Below are 21,338 nucleotides of genomic sequence, written 5' to 3' on the forward strand. Positions count from 1 at the left end.
ACAGAAAAAAAGAGAAAAACAACTGCAATGGAGTGTTGGCGTGGAAGCTGAAAGTTGAACTGAATGTGAACTTAACTTGGGCTGGGCCAAGTCGTCCGGTTACTTTTGCATTTGTGGCACGGTCTCCATTCTGCACGAGACGAAGCCATTTTATTGATACAGATACAGCCAAAATTTGGGTCCGCCAAAAAGCAAAAAAAAAACAAGAATGCTTAGGTCTGGTTGGGTTTTTTTGTTATTTTTTGGCAACTCGCAGCATGACATCATTTTGAGTTACTGCGAATCGGAGTTCGAACCGCTCTTTTGGCTGCAGCAGCCCTGCAGCCACTAAAAAACACAAAAACTGGTCGCTGTTTTACTTTCGCTTTATTTCTCGAAGTATTTCTGATTTCCTTTCGACTTGTGTTTTCAATTTTTTCGGCGAAGATGCTTCTCTTCAATTTTTTTTTGGGTCACCCCGAAGAAGTGCGGTCGTATATGGCAATGAAAACGAAACCGAGTTCTGGTGAAAGTGGGTTGCCCATCACGGAATGGAAATCGAAAACGCATAACAAGTGCACGGCTTCCAGGTCCACATGGACCACATGGTCGGGCCTTGGCGGATCGATTGTGTCATGGAGCGTGGGTCGATCTCTCGTCGCCCACGGAGGCCTCAAAAAAGCCTCCAAAGGCCGAAACTAATGATGTTAGACGGGCACAGGTTGGCACTGACGCACAGATTGCTCCGCTTTGGTCTCGGTTTCGTCTTCATCTTCATCTGTGTTCATCTGTTCGAAATTATTCGAGTATTGGGTGCCCACACACTATGGCTCTGTTTGGCTTTTTTTGCGGCATTCAGAAGAGATCTATGCAAAAAGTTTCGCGAGCGAGAAATTAATTAGAATTTTGTGGCTTTGAAACGAAGCTCCGCCGTTGGTGGCTGGGAAAAGACCTTGAGCGGCGGTTCAACAGACTGTGTGGGGTGCTGCAAACTAGTCGAGTCAACTGAGTCATAATCTTCGTTCTCCAAAAGAGCATTCAAATCGCGACCAGTCTTTGGAATTGGCCCATTGTAAATTTGTCTGCTGGCTGATGGCAGTGAAGACGAACAACATGACTTACGAATTACACCGTAAATCTATGGAATCAATCTTCCGATTTCGCCAACGAAAGTAGCTAAAATCTCTTTCCCACGAGTTTCTCTGATCATTAGGCAACAATAAAACGTGGCTTTTATGTGCATTCAATAAAGTCTTCATTTGCCTATGTCAAGTTTGTGTCTGCAGTCTTTTGTTTTCGCATTGCAATTTATCGCTGACAGCTTTAGAAAAATAAGTGGTTTCGATCTCATTATTGACAGACACAAGTTTGGTTTCGAAATCGTTTGATTTGGTTGTTGAAACTTGAATAAAACATTTAACTTAAAATTAAGTTCTTTAAAATGATTCATGAATTTTCAAAGATCACAACGATCAAGTTTGTGCCTTAAGTCTTTTGATTTGGCTCGTGGATTTTGCAGTACCAAAAAATATTAAGTTCGTGTCTTAAGTCATTTGATTTGGCTCATGGATTTCGCAAAGCTAACAATAATTGAAATTTCTCTTGTGCAAACTGTGAAAGATATGTCGCTTTATATCTTACACCATTAATCTTTGCAGAAGAATCGCAAATTGAGGCATTCACTTTATATTTTTTGTTGGGTCCCTTGGCTCATTTAATTGCGGCAATTTCTTTCGCCCACACAGACTGAGTCAAGCGCTTTGGCTCATAATTTATAGGCATTATTATTGTAATTTCTCCCGGCAGACAAACGCGGCAGCTCGCACGCAAAACAATAATACATAAAGTGAAAGTTTTGCACCTTTTGCAGCGCAGACAACACACAGGCAGCCAACGCATCATCAGCATAAACAGCCAAACAACACAAAAATAGTCAGTCAGTCGGTCGGTCGGTCGGTCGGTCGGTCGGTCGGTCGGTCGGTCGGTCGGTCGGTCGGTCGGTCGGTGAGATGGGATAAGATGAGCCCACGAACTGTTGGGGAAAAACAACTCGAATCCAAGTACAACCCACGACGAGCCAAAGACAATGGCTTATAAATGACTGGCAGCTAGTTCAAACCGAAACTGGCTGACAAATGAGACGGCGCCAGTAGAATCGCCGGTGTTTTGCATCTGACCAAAAAACAAAACCGAGATCTCTAAGCTTCATCAATAAAATCGAAAAAAAAACACAAATTTCGTCAGAAATCCGACTGTCTAATCCCTCAAAACTATACAATCACATGAAATAAGTTTTTTTAGCCTCAGCTTTGTCTTGAAACACTTGTGATTGCTTGACAAACTCTTTCTTTGCGCCCACGAAAAGTGTGTCAAGCGAGTATTTGAAGCAATTATTTGTCATATTTTCTATTTGCGTTTCGGTTTCGTTATTTTTGAAATGAGATGCAGAGAAAATAAACAGCATTAGCGAAGAGCCCCTGACCAAAGAGTCAGTGACAAAGCGTCTTTGGACCCGTTTCCATCTGCGTATTCATCTTCTTCACCTTCCAACTCATCAAATCCCACAATGACTTTGGCCTGGGATTTCTGCACAAACGAAAGTGAACGTTTCTTTGTGTTTTGGCCGTTTGTTATTATTATTTTTTGCCACATTTACAGTTGGTGTTTTGAGCTTATGTCTGCACTTGGGTGGAAAAAAACGGAAATTTGTCTTGTATATTTTGTATGCCAACGGTTTTTATGCTCACTGATTTTACAGACCCATTAAAAGAAAATGTCATGGAAATTTAATTTCTGTTTAATGAAGTAAATGTAAAAGTGTTTTGCTAAAATAAGTATTTAAAAAAAAAAAAAATATACTGAAATTTTAATGCTTGGCTTTAATAGGTAAATTTGTAATGAACAATAAATACATTTTAAAAACAAAAATTGCATATTAAAATAGGAGTCTAGTCATAATTTGTCTGACTACTTTTCTTAAGCAATCACAGATTATAAAGTTTTCAAACTAAAAGCATTTTAATTAAATTCTAAGATTTTTAACATTCCGAATATAAATTTGATTAATGTTATTAAATGCACTCTATTACTTAGCTGTCTGATTCTAGTTGTTATAAAGAATTATTTTTGGAAATTGCCTTTTGTAAAATGATTTAACTTTTGGCTGTTATTACCACTCAGCTTATTCCGTCCGAAACACCATTAAATTTGTATTAAATTAAAGATGTTTTATATACCACTTAAAATTTGCACTTTGTAGAAGTAGAAAAAAATGTGCTCACCATTTTATTCATCAACTTTCGGCCAAAATCAGTTCATACTGCCAACAGCTGCAAACGAAAAGCGACGCCAGCAAAAAAGCCTTGTTTCTTACTTGGCTGCTGCCAAAGCAGCCGTCAAAAGCGCAGAAAAACACACACACACACGCGCGTTTTGGCAGACTCACAGACACTGAAATATTTTTTTTTTGTTGCTTATTGTTGTGCTTAACAATATTTAACGCTTTTCTTATGAACACTTTTTGATTGCTTTGCGCGCGTTTGGTTTTTCGGAATTTTCACAGGGTAAAATTGATCAAAAAAGCCTGGCAACTTTCACTGCAATTAGACGATGGATGTTAGATTCCCCGCCTAGGCAAATAAGGCAATGATCTCCGTTAAGATAGATTATTCAGTGATGTGGAGTTCCACACTTAACACACTGTTCACAGAGAAAGGGAAGCCCACTTGGCAGAGAACCGCACCGCACGCGCGCTAAAAACGAACTGAATGTGCGGAGCTGGAGCCGCCGATCGCAAGCCCCAGTGGCTATAACCTGGCTTAAAAGCAACCTAGTGTATGTGTGAGCCCGTGTAGTTGTGTGAGTGCTGCTGGCTCTTAGGCAACTTTGCTGCCCACACTTTGCCTGGCAAAAGTCGCCGCTCTGCTGGTCCATTTTTGGCTTGGACCGCTCAGCAATAATTTTTTTTGCTTCTCTCTTTTATTTTGTTATAACCAAGACGCCTTTGCAGCAAAAAAAAAAAACATGAAGGAGAAAAAAATGTATAGGTATAACCTATACGATTTGTGGCTTCCAAGTTGCCAGTTGTGCTTTGACTTTTGATTGACGTAATTTCTGCGCTTGATATTCACTTGAATTTCTTGTATTTCCACATTTAACTGTTTTGGTGTCGGGCACACATTACACGCCCACCACACCCACACACCAGCACATACACAAACGCACACAGACACCACAGTGGGCGTTTTTTTTCTTTAAACATTAAAATTCATTTTATACAGATTGTTTCACAAAGAGTTTTGTGAACTTTCGCTCGGCACGGAACTTAATCAAACATGTGGGAGTGCTGAACCGACCCTATATAGGCAATATAGTGCTTGACTCACTCGATCTGCTTGGCTGGCTTGCTTATGCTAATTAACCAGCTTAAACTTTGGCATTTCAGCGTTTCCCCCAAAACGAAAGACTTAGGCAACGAACTCGCCCCAAATTGCTTGAACACTCTTGTGGTTCACAATCGACCTTGCTGTAATACCACCGAAATGAGGTCCTTATCGGCCAGGAATCTTTATTGCAGTATTGCAATGAAGTAATTTCCGCATGTACTGGGAGAACGAAAAAAAATGTTCTCTCATCTTACGGTAATCATTTTTTTTGTGGTTCCCTTTTTTTCCACCATTACCCTCGGGAAACGCCTTGCTTGCACATTAATTTCTACGCCCCGCAATTATTTCATCCAGCAAATGGTGTATGAGAAACATAAACGCAAAACGTGTGCCACATACTAAAATGGGCTAAAAGTTGCAAAAAAAAAACCAGCGAAAATTAACAAGCATAATTAAAAATGCACTCGTTGGGATTGGCAACGGCAAAAATCGCAACGAAAAAAAGGATATGACCTGGAGACCGAAATGACTTCAGCTTTTTGCCTCACGTTGCAAGTTGCGGGCGTGCTTATTTTGGAAAATACACGAACCGAAACTTTAAGTGCACTAAAAACTTTATGGTAAAAGTAATTTTTGGGCAAAAACAAATAACTGTCGAACTCTTAAAACATAAACTTTAAAATGTCTTAAAAACGCAAGGTTTTTATGCTTAAAAAGAATAAACCGTACATAACTTGTAATTAGTTTATAAATTAAAAGCTAAGACTTTAAGCTTTCAGAAAATAAATAATGCTTATGCAGTTTATGATCGTTTTTGCTTTACTAATTGAATTTCTTTCTTTTTGTTGGTAAAGAAAAAATAAAATCAAATAAAATAAGTCTACGTTACATTACCCAAACAACTAATCGAATAACTGACAAGTTTGCCTTGAATCCTAAGTATGTTAATTACAAACGTTTTAAGATGAGTAAAGACCCTTGTCTGAACAGGCACTCTATGAACTGCACTTAACTGAAGGGAAAATCAGAATGCAACTTTAAAATACATTTATTTTTTCTATCTTCCCAGCCTAAACAAACTTGGCGTTGAAGTTGGGTTACCCGTTCATGCGATGGGCATTCCTGAATTGCTAAAACAAGCGATACCGCAACAGCTGCAACAAGTGCAGTCGTCGGCGGCGGCGGCTATTTTCATGCAGCAAACGCGACAGTGCAACAGCAACAAAAAAAACAACAGCGAAAAACCCACACGCGTCGTCTACACTTGGCATAGTTAACACATTTAATGGAAAACCAACAAAACATCAGTATTTATGATGCAGCCAGGCGATCTAGAGGCGCCAGGCCCTGTTGTCCGACGGTTGTGGCTTTATTAAGTTGCTGTTGTTGTCTGTTTTTATTAATAAGTCATATTTTTATATGGTTCAGCTCGGCTCGCAGCAAAACAGAAGCGGCAGCTTGATAATTTATGTTGTTTGCCGAAGCGCCGAAGCAGGATGACAAAAGTGGCTGCAAGAGCAGCAGCTGGACCAAGGGCAACCAGAGCCAGGGGCGCCCACATTCATACGTGGGCTTGTTCATAAGTCACTCACTCATTCACTCACTCACTCCACTTTACATTCATTCATAAACTTTAAGAAAAAAAGCTCAAAAAGCGAAGCTCATTTTGTGATTAATTAAATGCAACTTGGCTGGTTGTTGTGATTATTATAGAGTTGACTGTTGAAAAAACTGTGCCACTGCAAGAGACATGCAACAGGTAGCTATGATGTAAGTGTTTTATGGCTATTTGCTGGTTTTTATTGCTTTGCCAACTACAACAAGTATTCGGTTTTTCTTTGTGGATTTACTTTTTCGGTTAGCAGTGGGCGAACGTTTGTTGCCTAAGTCTTGCATTGTGATGCACTTTGCACCTGACCAAAGCTGATCCAGAAAACAACTCAGACGTGGCCGCCGATTGGCCGCGTGATATCCCCCGAAAACTATGTCAAAGCACTAACTACACTAAATTATTTACTCATTTGTGGGAGAAAAAAAAAATCGCAAAAATATATATAATTGCGGGAAAAATAGCGAAAACACGATGAAAAAATTCGCAAAACTCCCATAAATAGTTCAAGCATTGCGTAAGCGCTTAAACATCTAATTTCTATTTCAGTTTTCGTGATGAAAAAGTTGCATGGCGTCAACGAATTAGGCAAATAGCGATAGGAATTGCTGTTAATTTCAATGCGACTTTATTTATCTATTTTTCGCTTTTTGCCGGCACAGTTTTCACTACTGTGCGCCCACACACAGCTGTTCAAATGCTTGGAGAATTGCACAAATATATGATGGGATCGGAGGTATCTGGAGGGGATTACGGGAGGATCGCGCACCTTGGCCAAACAAACGGAACGCAACCGATCGGCGGATAAAACTATTGAGCGTAGTGCACACAACGCGGTGCGCCGGCAGACTGAATGCGAGAGACTCTCTAGACTGCATTTGTTGGCCAAGTTAGTTGGCCAACAGCTGATGCTCTCTCTCTCTCTCTTTCTCTCTAACGAGCAAAACTAGTTTCGTTTAATTGTGGCTTGGTGGCATTTGAAAATCTGTTGTTTGGCCGTATAACAGTTGGCAAACTGTGACTGTGCTAACCACTGAGAAACTGAAAAAAATCCAGAGAGAATCTGAGAGAATCGCAGGGAAACATAGAGAAAGAGAGAAACTCAGCGGGCTGGCAGAGACTAATTTGTTATTGTTATTGTGTTTGTCAAGTCAACTGATAAATTGACTTGATATTGAAAATAAATTAATTATATCTTCGAAAAATGGAACAACTCGGAGTTGGCTTTCGTGGGATTAGGCAAGCATTGAAGCTGGCAGAAAACTTATGCGGATCTGTACTTGTAATAAATACAAAAAAATAAATGTAGTTTTTTGAATAAAATAATAAATGAGGTCACAGCATGCGTCATGGGAGATTTTTCATAGCAAAATATAGATATGAATATATTTTATTTATATAGATAATCTCATCTAACTTGTTTTTTTTTATACTCTTTCCGTAATGAGTCACACATAAATTCTGAGCGCAAGAAAAATTGTTGGAAGTTGAAATCAGGTTGTCTAATTGATTTCAAAAATATTTCAATTTAATTGATGGTTATTTGCGATTTGTTAGGCATTTTTAATGATCTCTATTCCATTTCAAGTGGGTTCAAAAGAACATCATTTATTCTCCAGTGGCATTATTAATCGAGTCGAGTTCTTATCATAGCTGATATAAAAGAAGTAGGCCAGTTGGGGTTATCTGCCAGTGTTAGATAATTAATGATGGGACTTTATCTAGCGGACAAGACAGGTTTAACCACATATTAAAATTTACATTTATTTTAGTATCTAATAAATATTAATTATTTAAATAAAACTTAAAGGATTTAAAATAAAATAATTTAAAATACAAATTTCTTAAGATAAAAATAAGATCAGAAATAAAACGGCCCTTTAACTTTTTGAGTCGCTAACCTTTATTTTTAAGCTCGTTTCGCCTGTCTTTTACGTATAATAATTTAAAAAGTTTATAGCGTATTTGACTCCAAAATGCAAAATGTGCAGCGAATTCGCTTCGCTCAAGTTAAGTGACTGCTCACGTTTTATATTATTGCCAAGATATGTTTTAAGATATATACAAGTCTTGGGTTGTGTTTTTTTTTATTATGTTGAGTTTACTTTGGCAAGTCTTAAAGTCACGTTGCGCCCATAGACGCCACGTACGCAGTAACAGTCGCAGAGTCAGTCACAGTCACAGTTTAATGTTTATGTTTTTTGCTGGCTTGTTTATTTATGTTTTTGCAGTGCTGAAATTATTGTTGCAGTCCGCCTTGTAAGCGGCTTTACTCCATTTGTGGAAGCGAACAATATATTTTTTGGGGGGCGGCCGGGAGGCTTGCATAAGTACAAGTAATTGCCCAGGCCAAGGCGCCCATACATATGCGTCTATTTCGAACCCCCCTCTTCCTGGAAATATGATTTATGCTGCCCCTGCGTTGCATAAGTTAAGAGTTAAGAGCGATGACGTTATGCGAAGCGCGTGCTGAGGCGGCTGACCCAAAAAGCAAAAAGCCACTACGGTAGTTTGACGCCAACGCGGCCGAGGCGACATTTGGCTTAAATAGAATGAAAAATGCAAAAGCTGAAACTGCAACCTAAAGCCTAAGACTGACAGGGAGTCGGATAATGTATACTCTTTGGGGATGTAAAAATTAATGTCATTAAAAATTAATTAAATCAATCAACTGATTTACAAATTTATAAAATTCACTAATAAATAAACATTGATTTTTTTTTTGTAAATTTTGTTTTCTTTAGCATTGAATTATTCCTACTGCAAGTGCAAATATAAATATATATAGAGCCAATTAATCATTAATTCGTAAATAGATGTTTCTGCTACAAAAGAAATGTTTTATTATATTTTATTATTTATTCTATTATTCATTTTAACTGAATGATTTTACAAGAGAAAATACAATATTTATTTTAAGCCTTTCAATTAAGTATATTTTTGATTACTTGTATTATTTTTCATATAATTTTGTCCACGTTATTCTCTTTTTATTTGATATTAATACTATTCGGTCTTTAAGCATCAATACAAAATTCAATTTCTTTAAATAAACAATTAAAAAAAAAATTGATGTAAAAAACCTTTGCTAAACCATCTAATTTGTATTTGTCGCCCATTTTTTCACCTACCCTTAAAAAAATTTAATAGATTTTTGAAATATATGCCCTAGTTGATGGCACCACCTGCAGTTAGAGTGCACCAACTGCCGAGAGCAGCGAGCGTAAACAAGTTGGCCTGACAGCTCAGTTAGACATTAGATGGCTAAGTGATGAGCCTGTTGAGCGCGTTGCTTGCCAGCTAGTCAGCTAGCCAGCTTTTGCAAATTGGCTGGGTTCGGTTTGGGGCCGAAAAGATAGCCGCCAGGCGGAGTACCGTTGGTTGCCACACCAACCTACATAGCACACGCTGCTAAGCCGAAGAAGTTGAGGAATGCAATCGCAACTGCAACTAATGTTGCCGTCCATGAGATAATTGAAAAATGCGTAAGTTGGACCCTGATGTCAACCGGACGAAAGGAGTGAGGTGAGAGGTTCAAGCAGCGGTGTTAGAGCTCTTTGCATTTTCCACAGATTTTCCCTGCACGCAGGCTAACACCAAACAAGAAGGCTAGAGCAGAGGGAAAAACCTGTTTCCTGTGCTTGTCTATTTTCCTATGCATTTGTTGTTTGCGCTCATTTTCGTTACGTACGTACGGAAAGCAAAAGGCATGGCAAGAAGATACAAGAAGTATCTATGAGCTGGATGTTGTTGTTATATGTTTTGGCCATTAGAGGGGAAAACACTCGCACACACACACACACACACACATATATATATATATACACACGCACGGAATGCTAGCGGTTATGGAAATTCCTTTGAAGCACGCACACACACAAACCCGTAGAAGAGAATCAAACAAAGGATGTGAGGAAGCAGCCTGGCCAAAACCAACAGCAAGAGGGCCCAAACAATGAGGGTCTCCCGAAGTGTTGTTGCTTTTGGCACTTTTGACTGCATGGCCATGGAAAATTGGCCGTTTTGCTGGCATAGATACAACACTTGCTCCTAGGGGTATCATCAACCTCATCGGTATGGGGATCGTGTTTGTCTGGCAGCATGACACTGCCGGTTTTCCACGCCACTCTCTTTATTTCACTGCTTGCCAATAGAAATTCAGTTAGAATTTGTTTGTTCCCAGTTGAAAAAAATGCCTAATCAGCATTTTATTGTTACGAGTGTGCTATTATAACAGCTACCGAGCGACTCTAAGAAGCGGTGAGTGAGAAAATGTAGCGTGACTTTCGTTGGAAGTGGTTGCATAATTAGAATATAAATGACCACTTTGTTGTGGGATCTTTTAAGACTGTACGGCAGTGATTATGTGTATCATCTAATTGCCGGCTAAGCCCGGTGCATTTCCTTATGGCCAAGAGAAACCAAAGACAAGCCAATGAACTTGCACAACAAGAGTTTTATGTGGGATATGTTGGTTGGATTGTATTTGGCGGGAAATATCTTTAAAATTTTCCTAGAGTCCTTGTAAGTTGAAATTACATATTTAAAAGAATTAAGTAAAACACAAAATAAGAAAATATGATAATTTATAAAATACATTTTTGGGATTTGCAATGTTTAAATTAGTTTCACTAACAAACAATTAAGTATTTACTTTATTTCATTTAATATATATATAATATAATTTATATAATATATATATATTTATTTAATATATATCGCATTAATATTTATTTTCTTTTTAACAAAGCCATCAGGCAAAAATAATTTATTAAGTAAAAAACTATCCAATTGTAATATAATATATATAAATCTTAGGCAATGTTGTATGTATTTCTGCCACATCTAAATTTATTTCCCATCTTAATTCAAACAATTTGTTTAGCAGAGGATTAATCTTCATTTCCAAAGCAATACATTCAAATTGCTCAAGTGACTCGGCGAAATTCCGATCTTAGAACAGTTAGAGAACAAAAGACTTAGGCAACGAACTCCAATAAATTTACAGACGGCTGCACAATTATTAGAGGGAGACAGCGACAACGTGCAGCATTCTAGGCTCCTTACCAATTAATCAAACGGCTAAAGAAACGGTAAACGAATTATGTAACTAATGCACTAACTACGCCCAGCCCCCCTGCCCCCTGCCCCCAACGCCCCCGGGGTCCCTCCTTTTGCTGGTAAGCATCTCCAGCGAAGCGTTTGACGCCACTAAACTGTACAACATTTCAAACACTTGCCTCGAGGGCAGCGCGCCAGTTGGTTTTGGGAAAAAATAAACTAAAACTGGTAACGAGAAACTGGTAACTGATATGCATGCGCAGAGCGTGTAAATAATTAGAACCAAGAGCTGCCAGCCAAGCAGGACTGGCCAAAAGAGACAAAGGCCGCAGCATGATTAAGAAGTCTTAAAAATGAGGGTGGGTTTAGGCTTGGAAATGAACAAGTAAATTGTCTTTGGGACCTTTTTTATTCCGATTTACATATAGTTTATATTATTTAAAAATGTTAAGTCAAATGTAGTTTACAATTTAATCAAACTAAAATTTTTCAGAGGAATTAAAGAAATGCAACAAAAGGCACATTTCCGTCAATGGATGCTTAACATTTTTCCGGATATTTAGAATATAAAGCAATGACCCCATCTTAAGAAAACCTTTATTTCCCACTAAATGCCTTGGGTATCTTGTCTTCTATCAACGCTCAAACTTCTTCTCCTTAGCCGTAGGTTAAAAACAAAAACGAATTTAACTGAAGCATAACTTGAGCGGTGGGCAAAGTTAATTTTTATGGTTATAACATTCATTTGCTGGTAATTATGAGCACTGAGTGAGGCCGAAGAAGAGACGCAAAAGAGGCTGAAAGGTAGAAAAGGCGTAGAAAAGCTCATTTTGTAATTAGACAGCCAGCCAGCGGCAATCCTTTGCAATGGGCCAATGAACTGGTATGTCCAACGAACTTGATTTGGTCTACGGGTTCCGCCTTAGTCTCTATGCCGATGGTGATAGTGATGGTGATGGTGCGTATGCAAATGGATCCGCAAAAAAGGTCAACCCGGGCACCAGACAACGGCGGCAACAATTACAAAATATGCGTTAAAAATGCAGGGCCGCCTGAATCGAACACGACGACGACCACAAAGGCAGGCAGGCAGTGAAAAAAATGAAAAAAAATAAAAAAAAGTACTGAAATAATATGGCCACAAATCGTGATAAGCAATGCCGGGGCAAAAACTTATTGGCAAACATTGCCAACAACCAACAGCAACAAAAACAGGCTTGGCCTGGCCAAGAGCAGCAGCGGCAGCAGCAGCGCAGAAACAACAACAATCAAATGGCCCAGGACGGCAGGCAACGGCGGCAGCATTTTGTGAACCACTCTATTTATCAGATACAAGAGAGGGGGTCCGGGTTTACGGGTCCCGGCCAACTAGTTGGCTCAATTGCTATGGCCAGTGTACATATTATTGAGCGATTTTTAGTGCTTCTCGAGAGAGCTCGCCGCTGCTGCTGCTGCCTGTGCGCTCATATTTTTTTTGATGGCGCGCTGAAAGTCGAGGCGATATCTCCCCTTCATGTGTGTTAGTAGTAAAAGTTGTTGCCTGCACATCCAGCTGAGGCCGCGGAGTGAACGACCATCAAGGTAAGACTGCAGCAAACAATGGCCAAAGCGGCACGTCGTGCCCAGCTCCAGGTGAATGTGCCCAGTCCCTCGATCCTCCATACACCATACTCCATACGGCATACTCCAACCTCCATTCGCCATCCTCCACCCTGTTGGGGTGTAGCCGCAATTCTGCCCGCAGAATTGTAACGCGTTTTGACCAAGTATTTGCCGAACCCGGCACTCGCCACTCTTATTGTTTTTGCTTATTTGTTTCTACGTATTAATAACATGTTCGGGCCGCAATCGCGCGCTGCCTGTTTTAAAAATATGCATACAGAGAGCTGGGGAACGTCTCTCAGGAGGAATTATGAAAGGATTTTTATTTTTGCAGCGATCCCACAGGCTCTCGGCGTGCGTGTAACCGCCCTGACTGTCTGTCTACTAATAATAGTAATACACGGCCAATAATAAGTTTTAATCATCGTGATAATGGTGTGCTTAAGGTTAGTTCCCTTCCCACGACTCCGCTCCCCAGCTGATGTCTCCATAAAAATCCCTGTCCCGGATTTTTATACATTTTTGCTTTTAAGCCAACAACTCGAAAAGCTCGATGTTGACGTGGGCGTCATATTTGGTTTGGCTGGCCAAGACCCGCCGACCGCAGAACTGCATTCACATCTGCTAGAAAAATCTATAAACTCTTTGAAATGTTTTTATGGCCTATGAATATCTTGATATTGAAAAACAGGAAAATCTCATAAAAATTCCACTAACTTCGATTGCTTCCAAGAATCGGTCTGGATTAAGTTGATGGCTCCAAAGGAGGTGATCTGTTGTAATTAGTTAATGCGAAGGGTTTACGGATTCTATTTTAAAATCGAACTCATGTAGAGTAAAAAATTAAGGGCTATTTATTTTACATATGTTTTTATGAGTTTTAGAATTTATATTTGTAAATTGTTGTATATAATCGTTTTAAAATTACAAATATTGACGAAATACTTTCAGAGTTATTATAACCAGTTTTGAAAACAGAATTCTTATGAAATTCAATTCCAAAAAAGTATTTAAAAATTAAGTCATCAGTGCTTTATCAAATATGGAAATAAACCAACAAAAATAAAGTCCAGCAAAAGCTTTACAGTTACGATTCAGTTTTGATGTGGGTGAATATTATAAATTCTATATATACAGTATACTTTCAGTATGAACGCAATTAAAACGGTGTCAATGAAGGCTTTGTTCCGTTTTGCAAATGTCAGAACAGTCGGGCGAGAGTAACTGGCCAAATGCCAAACTGGTTTTGGCCAAAAACCAACATTTGCATATAAGAAACGAATGAAATCAATGCACACACACGCGGTGCCAGACCCCCAAAGTGGTTTGCCTTGAGTTTTTTTTTATAAATCGAGAGTGCACAGAGCAGCGATAAAACAGCTCGGACATTAGAAGCCAGTTCAGTAACAGTTGACCAGGTTACTGACGCATCTGCTAAGATAATTAAATAAATGCGAACAGGTTGAGTGGGCCATACTTGTATTAATCACATTTTCTGTGACCTTAATTATGCCCAGATCTCCCTGCCACGCGAAGTTCGAGGTTGCTTTTGAGCAAAAAAAAGACTTAAGACACAAACTTGCTGAACAGAAGAACTTTCTGCAGGAGCATTAAAGTTTATGACAATTTAATTAGTTTAATCGATGCGATGAGACACAAATGGAAGAGGAAGCCAGTGGACTGCCTGCCTGGATATTTATGGAAAGCATAAAACTTAATTGTTGCATAAGTTAGCCAGCAAACGATGAGATCGAATCGGGCTAGTCTGCTTGAGATCGGGGGGCCTGTTTAAGCTGCTTTAACAGTTTGCTTTGGCTGGCCGATGATTAATGCTTATTGCCCGTTGCCCTTTCGGCATTCTTGCCTCTCTCACACATAACTGTAAATCGCTTGTGTTATTAAACGCAATTACTGTCAATAGTATTTCTCCTTTGGCCATAATGAATTGCACGAATTTCGCGGTTTGAGGCCGAAATGCGAAAGTTCAAAGACACGCACAATGATAGAAGCTTGGAGGGACGTTCGCGGGGTGGTCTGTCATTCATTTTCATTAACAAAATATATTGGTATTTATTTTTCGTACTGTTCGTACGGCCAACTTATCGAAAGCTCTTAATAGGATTGTGTATTTTACATATGTTTTTGTTTCTCCCCCCTAAGTCGTGAATGGGCTCAGTTCGGGCAGTTAAGATCCGATTGCGATGCGTGCGGAATAAATTTGATGATCTCATGTCGCTTTGAGTTGAAGGCGAAACACTTGAGTTGACATAAAAATTCCTGTGGGAAAGCAGAGCGGTGAAATGAAGAGCCAAGGAACTCTGCTCTTGAAAATAGGGAGTTAGGCTGTTAAATTTATATTGCCTGAGACAAAGTTTTTATGTTAGGGTAGTCCAGAATTAAAGGCACTAAATTTTTAATAGACCCACAAAAGCAAGTCGGGGGAGTTTTACTACTTTGGAATTAATTTAATTCGTTTTCGCGCTGTCCATAAGACCAGATGCATGTCATTAAGATTTTGATCTGGTTAATCCATTTGTTGGGGCAATAAAATAGTGCGTTATTTGGAACTAAACTCTACAAATCTGGCTAACTCATATCAATTGCATTTTGGGCTGGGCACTTAGCCAAATGATTGCATCACCTGTTTTTTGTTGTTTTTCTCCACAAAATCATTTCACAAATTCATGAAATACTTGAGATACACACTGAGTTCGGTTTGGAAACGCGTGGACTTCCTTCGAAATATTTTTACAAGCGACAAGTTACCAAAAATAGTCAATTAGCAAATGATTGAAGTTGCGGTTCGGGTTTATTTTGATTATTTATTGACAGTTGCCTGTTATGTGCTTAAGAAAACATAAAACAGACGAAGAAGCAAAATAAAATACGGACTACAGGCAGTTTCGTAAAGAGCCCAGCCCAACAGCTTTCACTTGACTTGTCTCCATGTAAGCCACACGATTTGTATTTTATACTGTATTGCGGTGTATTGTGTATTTTTTCTCCCCCTTTATTGCTTTAAAGTTAAGCATTTATTTGTTTAGTTATATTTGCGGGCATGCAAGTCGATTTAAGCCAGCTGATTTGCCACACTTTGGATTTGAGCACGTCAAGTTCGTGCCTCGAGTCTTTCGTTTCGCTTGCCTTGTGGCCCGTTGCCAGTTGCACGTTGCCCCGATCCCAAGCCCAAACCCAAACCCAAGCCCCGATCCCGAACCGATACGATATGGTGTGCCCCTTTGTTGTGGCTGTGCCCGAGGTTCAGGCTGCTGTTTCTGCCGGGGCGTATGGTAATAATCATTTTGCACGGGCCATGTTGGCGGCATGCGACTTTGTAGGTAAATTGCGCTTAATGATTGTGTTCAGCGGACTTTACGATATATATGAGTGCATATATATATGTGGCTGAAGCTCGGGCCCTAAAATAGCCCCGGCTGAATCGAGGTGTTGGAAGTGATGTCTCTCTTCCTTCGTGACCTAACAGGAGGCTGAGTTAAATTCAATTAGTTGGCAGCCGCTGCAATTTATTTTAATACACTTACTTTTAAGGCCTCCCATAATAAATTACTTAATATTGTTGTTGCTGTGTCGTGCCGAGCCCCGATTAGCTTTATTTTTATATTTTCTGATTTATATTCAAGGCTGTGGCCATTCAGGCATCACGGCAAACATTTGTTTGCAATTCTCTGCGACGCAGCTTTTCGCAAAGTCTTTGAACAGATCTGCCAAAAACTAAACGAATGCGGACATGACTGCGGGGCAAGATAAATCTGTGTGAAATAATTTTTAAAAATAAGTAGAAAAGTCTAGACAAAAGCAGCTAGCAGATTGCAAAATTACGAATGCTGTCAAAGCCAGTTTGGCAAATAAAAACACGCCTTGGAATATTTTATGTTAAATAAAACTAAATAACAAACAAAAGGTAGTCATGAGGAAAATAAATTAAAGTTCGTTTTAGCTGGGAAACCAATCGAAAAAGATAAAAATCTTGACCCAGGAGTGTTTTTTTTCATCCCAATCATATTAATTCAGCACTCAACATCAAAAATAATTGTTTTGACGAAAATGGATAATAATTAATGGTGATGAAAAAAACAGACAACTACAAACTTATATCTCATTTGCCGCCCTCAAGTATTTTGCTGTTACTACTCGACCTTCGGAGGGCGGTAGACATTACCGTCTCACATCAATGAACTGCAAAAGCTGTATCAAATATATAGAAAAATAAATATATGGACTTAAGAAACATGTGAAACTAACTAACAATTTTTATACTCCGGCACAGCTGATGAGCAGCGGAATATAATGAACAAACTTGAATATATCTTGATTGAAAATAAATGCTTCAGCAATTAAATAAATGAGTTTGCTAATCAATGAGATCAGATTCTACACGAGATTGTTGTTTGGACTTTTGGACAGTGATGCGGTGCTACCTAACTTAATTTTTATTCCTTTAAATATTAAAAAAAAAATTGTTTAAATTCCCATAAGTTGCCTAGTAGTTGTAAATAATGTTCCTTAATGTGATCTCTATTTTTAAGGACCCGAACTAGCCGCAAATTGGGCGGCACTAATTGTTGGTTATTAATGCTTCAAAAAGTTTGGTCTATTTATTGGGTAAAACCACAATATCGATAAATACCACAAAACCAATAAAACTTAAATTAGGTAAAATGAAAAGCAATAAATAAATTGGCAATAGAAGTACATGTTTTCAAGGCATTTGAAACTTGTTTTGTGGTTAGCTTTGGGCTAATGAGTAGGCAAGAATTTATTCCGTGATTTACTTACCAATAATTTGTTGTTACTCATTTCTCCGCAAAGCAAAAGGTGTTGGCCTAGTTGAGATGGGGTTTTCGTAGTAATTAAGTTGTTTGATTTATTTGTTTGATTTGTCACTGCACGGCTTAAACGATATATATTTTTTGTACTTGAAGTGCACTAGGCACACTGGGAAGAACACACACTTAAATCCCAGGTACTGGTATTACAGATATTGCTTTCAGGCAGTTTTCTCCACTTCTCGTTCTCTGTCTCTCAGAGATCTGCAAATATGTTGAGTTGGTCTTGGTTATGCAACGCCAACGCCAACGCAGGCAAAAATCAATTGCACTCAATTGGAGTGGCCATAAATAAGCGAGGGGCGAACATTTATCATGCGCGTTTTCTGAGCCCTCTACTGAGCGGCTACAAATTGCAATGGCCCGCTGCCATGATCATTTGTTGTGTTGGCGTTTAATTTGCCAATTGTGATGAGTTATAGCCAGTGCCAGAATTGCGCTGATCTGTTTGCATTGGCAAATCCAGCATCTCAGCATTGGCAACGGCAGCAGCTTCATTAAGCGCTAAATTTAGACAGGCCAGCGTTCGTGGAGCTAGAGCTAGCCCTCCGAACCGGATATGGCTTAATGCTGAGGGAGCTTCGATATCCAAGATCTGGCCACTGTCCACCAGCCGTGATTTTCGTAGGCGACTGCAGCAGCAGCAGCAACAACAGCGTTCAACTTTATTTAAACACAATTATTTGCTGGGCCAGGCCAAGAGCAAAGAGCCCCCTTTAGCTGCTGTTCACTTACACATAAATTTGCATGCGCAACAAATTTGCTGCAGCTTCGTTTTGGCTGCTGTTGCTGTTGCGGCTGCTGCCGTTGCCGTTGATGTTGATGTTGTAATTTAGTTAATTTTGCCTATTCCAAGGTGGCAGGGAGCCCAGAGAACAACCCATGTCAGAGCTCGAGCCCCTGAATCAGAAAAAGACCCAGAAACAGACTCAGTCTCAGACTCGGAGGAGGCTCATGCCAAAAGGCTCGTGCTCCGTCTGCTTGGCTCGCGTTTTGTTTTTGTTTTTATTTTATTTTGTTTTCGTTTCTTTTATAGAGTTGTTGCCTTTTGATTGCGTTGGCGTTGTCTTTCTATTATGCAGGTTTTGCATGTTCCCTTGCCATTGTACGAATGTTTTATTGCTGGCAATTTGGCTAATTGTGCATAGGTAGCGACAAAATATTGCTTTAAACGATTTAAAGGATGTTTATTATGCACAAAGTAATTTGTAAATATTTGTATGATTTTGTTTTTTTTAGCATATTTAGTTTAGGAATTGTGTCGCCGCAACAGGTTATTGAAATAAATTTAAGTATTTGTTTATTGTGCAAAAATCATTGTTTACTACTTAGTTATTTTAATGTTTTGTTTATTGTATTTGTCAGTTCACTCTTTTTTTTGTGAAAAAAAATTAATATAAAATTTAATGCCTCTTAAATATTTGCAGTTAAGACTTTTATGGTTAAATAAATTCAGGAGAAACTACTTTTGAGGTACTATTTTAGTATATTTTCTTTTAAAGAAGTAAAAAAGTGGTCAGTGAAGACATTTTTTAAATAAAATTTTAATTTAATACTCCATCTTTTTTCTTTTACATGTTTAAGTATTAATTTTACGTTGTCCGAAAACATTAATCTTGAATTGAATCTTTTTAAAATGTTTGTAGTAATATTTTAGGATAGAAAAGGATTTTTAAAAATTGTTAAACAAGACAGTGTTTGTTCATCACAAAAAAAAAAATATTACAAATGGTTAAAAAAAACTGATAAAATTTAAACCTTAAAATTTGTCTTTGCACTTGCTTTATAACAATTTGTCAAATATTTTATTTAGCCACAATGGCGTTTAACAATAATTTTTTTACATTGTTATTATTAATTCAGTTTTATTTTTTACGAGTCAAATATCACATCTTTCATAATTGTTTTCGTTAATTATTGTTAAAAGTTTTAAGGAACTGGAAAGTATTTATTAAGACACTTCAACACTAGGTCATTATCTTCAGTAGTTAAAAATCTTTTATATTTAATTGGCGTAATTGATTTTATTTATTTTAATTGATCAACTTTCAAAAAAGCGCGCACACGAGAAATTAATTTGGGGAAAGACGAGATTTTCCTTTTAAATTTGTCTTCCTTTTTGTTTTCGTGCGACGATGCGCGCAGACGACTTGGCTGGTTAATAAGCGCGACTCGGAATGCGGCAAGTTTTTCAGGCACTGCCCCAACAAACCCAGCAAAACCCCCAAAGAGTGCGCAACGTAAGCGGCGGCCAAATGACGTAAGCGGCGGTCAACGAACGACCAACGACGTAAGCGGGCCAGAGCGAGAGGGCCAGAGTTTCGGGCGGGACGGAGGCAGTTGCTGTCCACTCACAAAATCCACAAAAGAACACAGATCGCTAGCGACGATCAGATCACTCCTCGCACGTTGAAGTTCGCAGCCAGACTGAGTCGCGCGCGTCTCCGAGCCGAGATTATAAGTTGGCCCAAACGCCGGCGAAAGAAAGCCACCACAGTCACCACAGCCACCGCAGCCACCACACTTGAACTTGACCAAATGCACAAATTGCAGAGGCGGCCTCCACGGCACGTGAGCAGCCGGAGAGCCAGCGATCCGTCCGCTCTCGCCGGTAAACAATCACTTCCAGCTGGAAAGCTGCGCTCCACCGAAACAGGTTTCTCTTGGCCAAATCACGTGGCCGGCATCGGTTTGTTTTGGTTTTTCGAGTGTTGTTTACAGCCGTGACGTCATTGTTTTGACAATTCCAATTGGCAACATGCTCTCGCCTTTTCTCTCTCTTTTTTGTGGTGAGTTTGTTCGGCCCAAAACGAAAGACTTAAGCAGCGAACTTGACTTGTGAGCGCTGACGCAACGACAAAAAATCGAGCAAAAACTGTTCGAGTATAATAAAACATAGAATTTCACCTTGATTGGTAACATTTAATATTTTAAGTGGTTTTTATTATATCAGGCACATTATTTAAGACACATCTATTTCATATAAGCCATACAATTCTTTTTTAATTTTAAATAAAATTATAGTTTATTTAAATTAATTTGACAAAGTGCCAAAAATAAATCAATAAAGATACAGATTAATTCATGTTTAAGCCGACAATATGCCAAAAATAGCTAAGTAAAGATACAGATTATTTACGGTAAAAAAAATTTAAAAGAAATATATTTTGATGTACAATTGGTTGAAAAATAATTTGTAAAATCCCTTTTACATTTGCCCAACCCATACGAATGACTTAAGCGACGAACTTGACATGTGCGCGCTGACGCAACAAAAAAAAATTCGACAAAAAAGTGTGGAACAAATATATGAGCAAAAAAAAAATCATATTGAATTTCGCTTAAGTCGCTGGGCGTGCAAAACTCCGTTCTTACGCTAAGCCGCACATTTGTCTGGCTTTGAAATCAGCTTAAAATCAACGCCTACGTGGGTGTCCATTCACCGCCTCAGAGAGATGCCGACAACATAAATAACCATCTGCTTACGGACCGTGTCTGTGGCAAAATTCGGCATTCGATTTCATTCGTGGTATTTTCAATCGATGCCATGACATCACACTTGACTGGCAGATCATTAAATTGCATTAGACGTTGCAAATTCACAAGTGAAAGAAACTGCAGCGCGTTAACTTGCTGCGGTTTTGCTTTTATTTAAGCTATGACTCAGGCAATAGTTTTTTTTATTTATGGTGAAGTTTTAATGACTGTCAAGAACCATCAGCGGGTGGTAACCAAATATAAATAATTTGGAAAATTTGATTTGTCATTACATGATTAATTTGAGGTGGGGAACTTTGTAAGTAAAAAAGTATTTTTATCGAAGGTTACTTCACTTGAACTTGACGCACCTAGTTA

At 38.8% G+C, this 21,338-nt stretch overlaps 1 protein-coding gene across 49 annotated transcripts in view; it reads right to left on the reverse strand.

The window, feature by feature from the left end:
• Positions 1–19,903, reverse strand: part of LOC128263194 (uncharacterized) — a 131,314-nt gene extending 111,411 nt beyond the window's left edge. For 35 of the 49 annotated variants that reach the window (XM_052998013.1, XM_052997997.1, XM_052998008.1 and 32 more), the window contains exon 1: positions 3,261–3,752. The gene's annotated coding sequence lies outside the window, so the exon portion shown is untranslated. Of the gene's footprint in view, positions 1–3,260; positions 3,935–6,742; positions 6,829–17,433; positions 17,691–19,838 lie in introns of those variants that run through there. The other 14 variants (XM_052997966.1, XM_052997979.1, XM_052997976.1 and 11 more) reach the window with 7 other exon arrangements.
• Between the last annotated feature and the right edge of the window lie 1,435 nt (positions 19,904–21,338).

Source organism: Drosophila gunungcola, unplaced genomic scaffold (assembly GCF_025200985.1).
Source record: "Drosophila gunungcola strain Sukarami unplaced genomic scaffold, Dgunungcola_SK_2 000001F, whole genome shotgun sequence".
In the NCBI taxonomy this organism is placed as follows: domain Eukaryota; kingdom Metazoa; phylum Arthropoda; class Insecta; order Diptera; family Drosophilidae; genus Drosophila; species Drosophila gunungcola.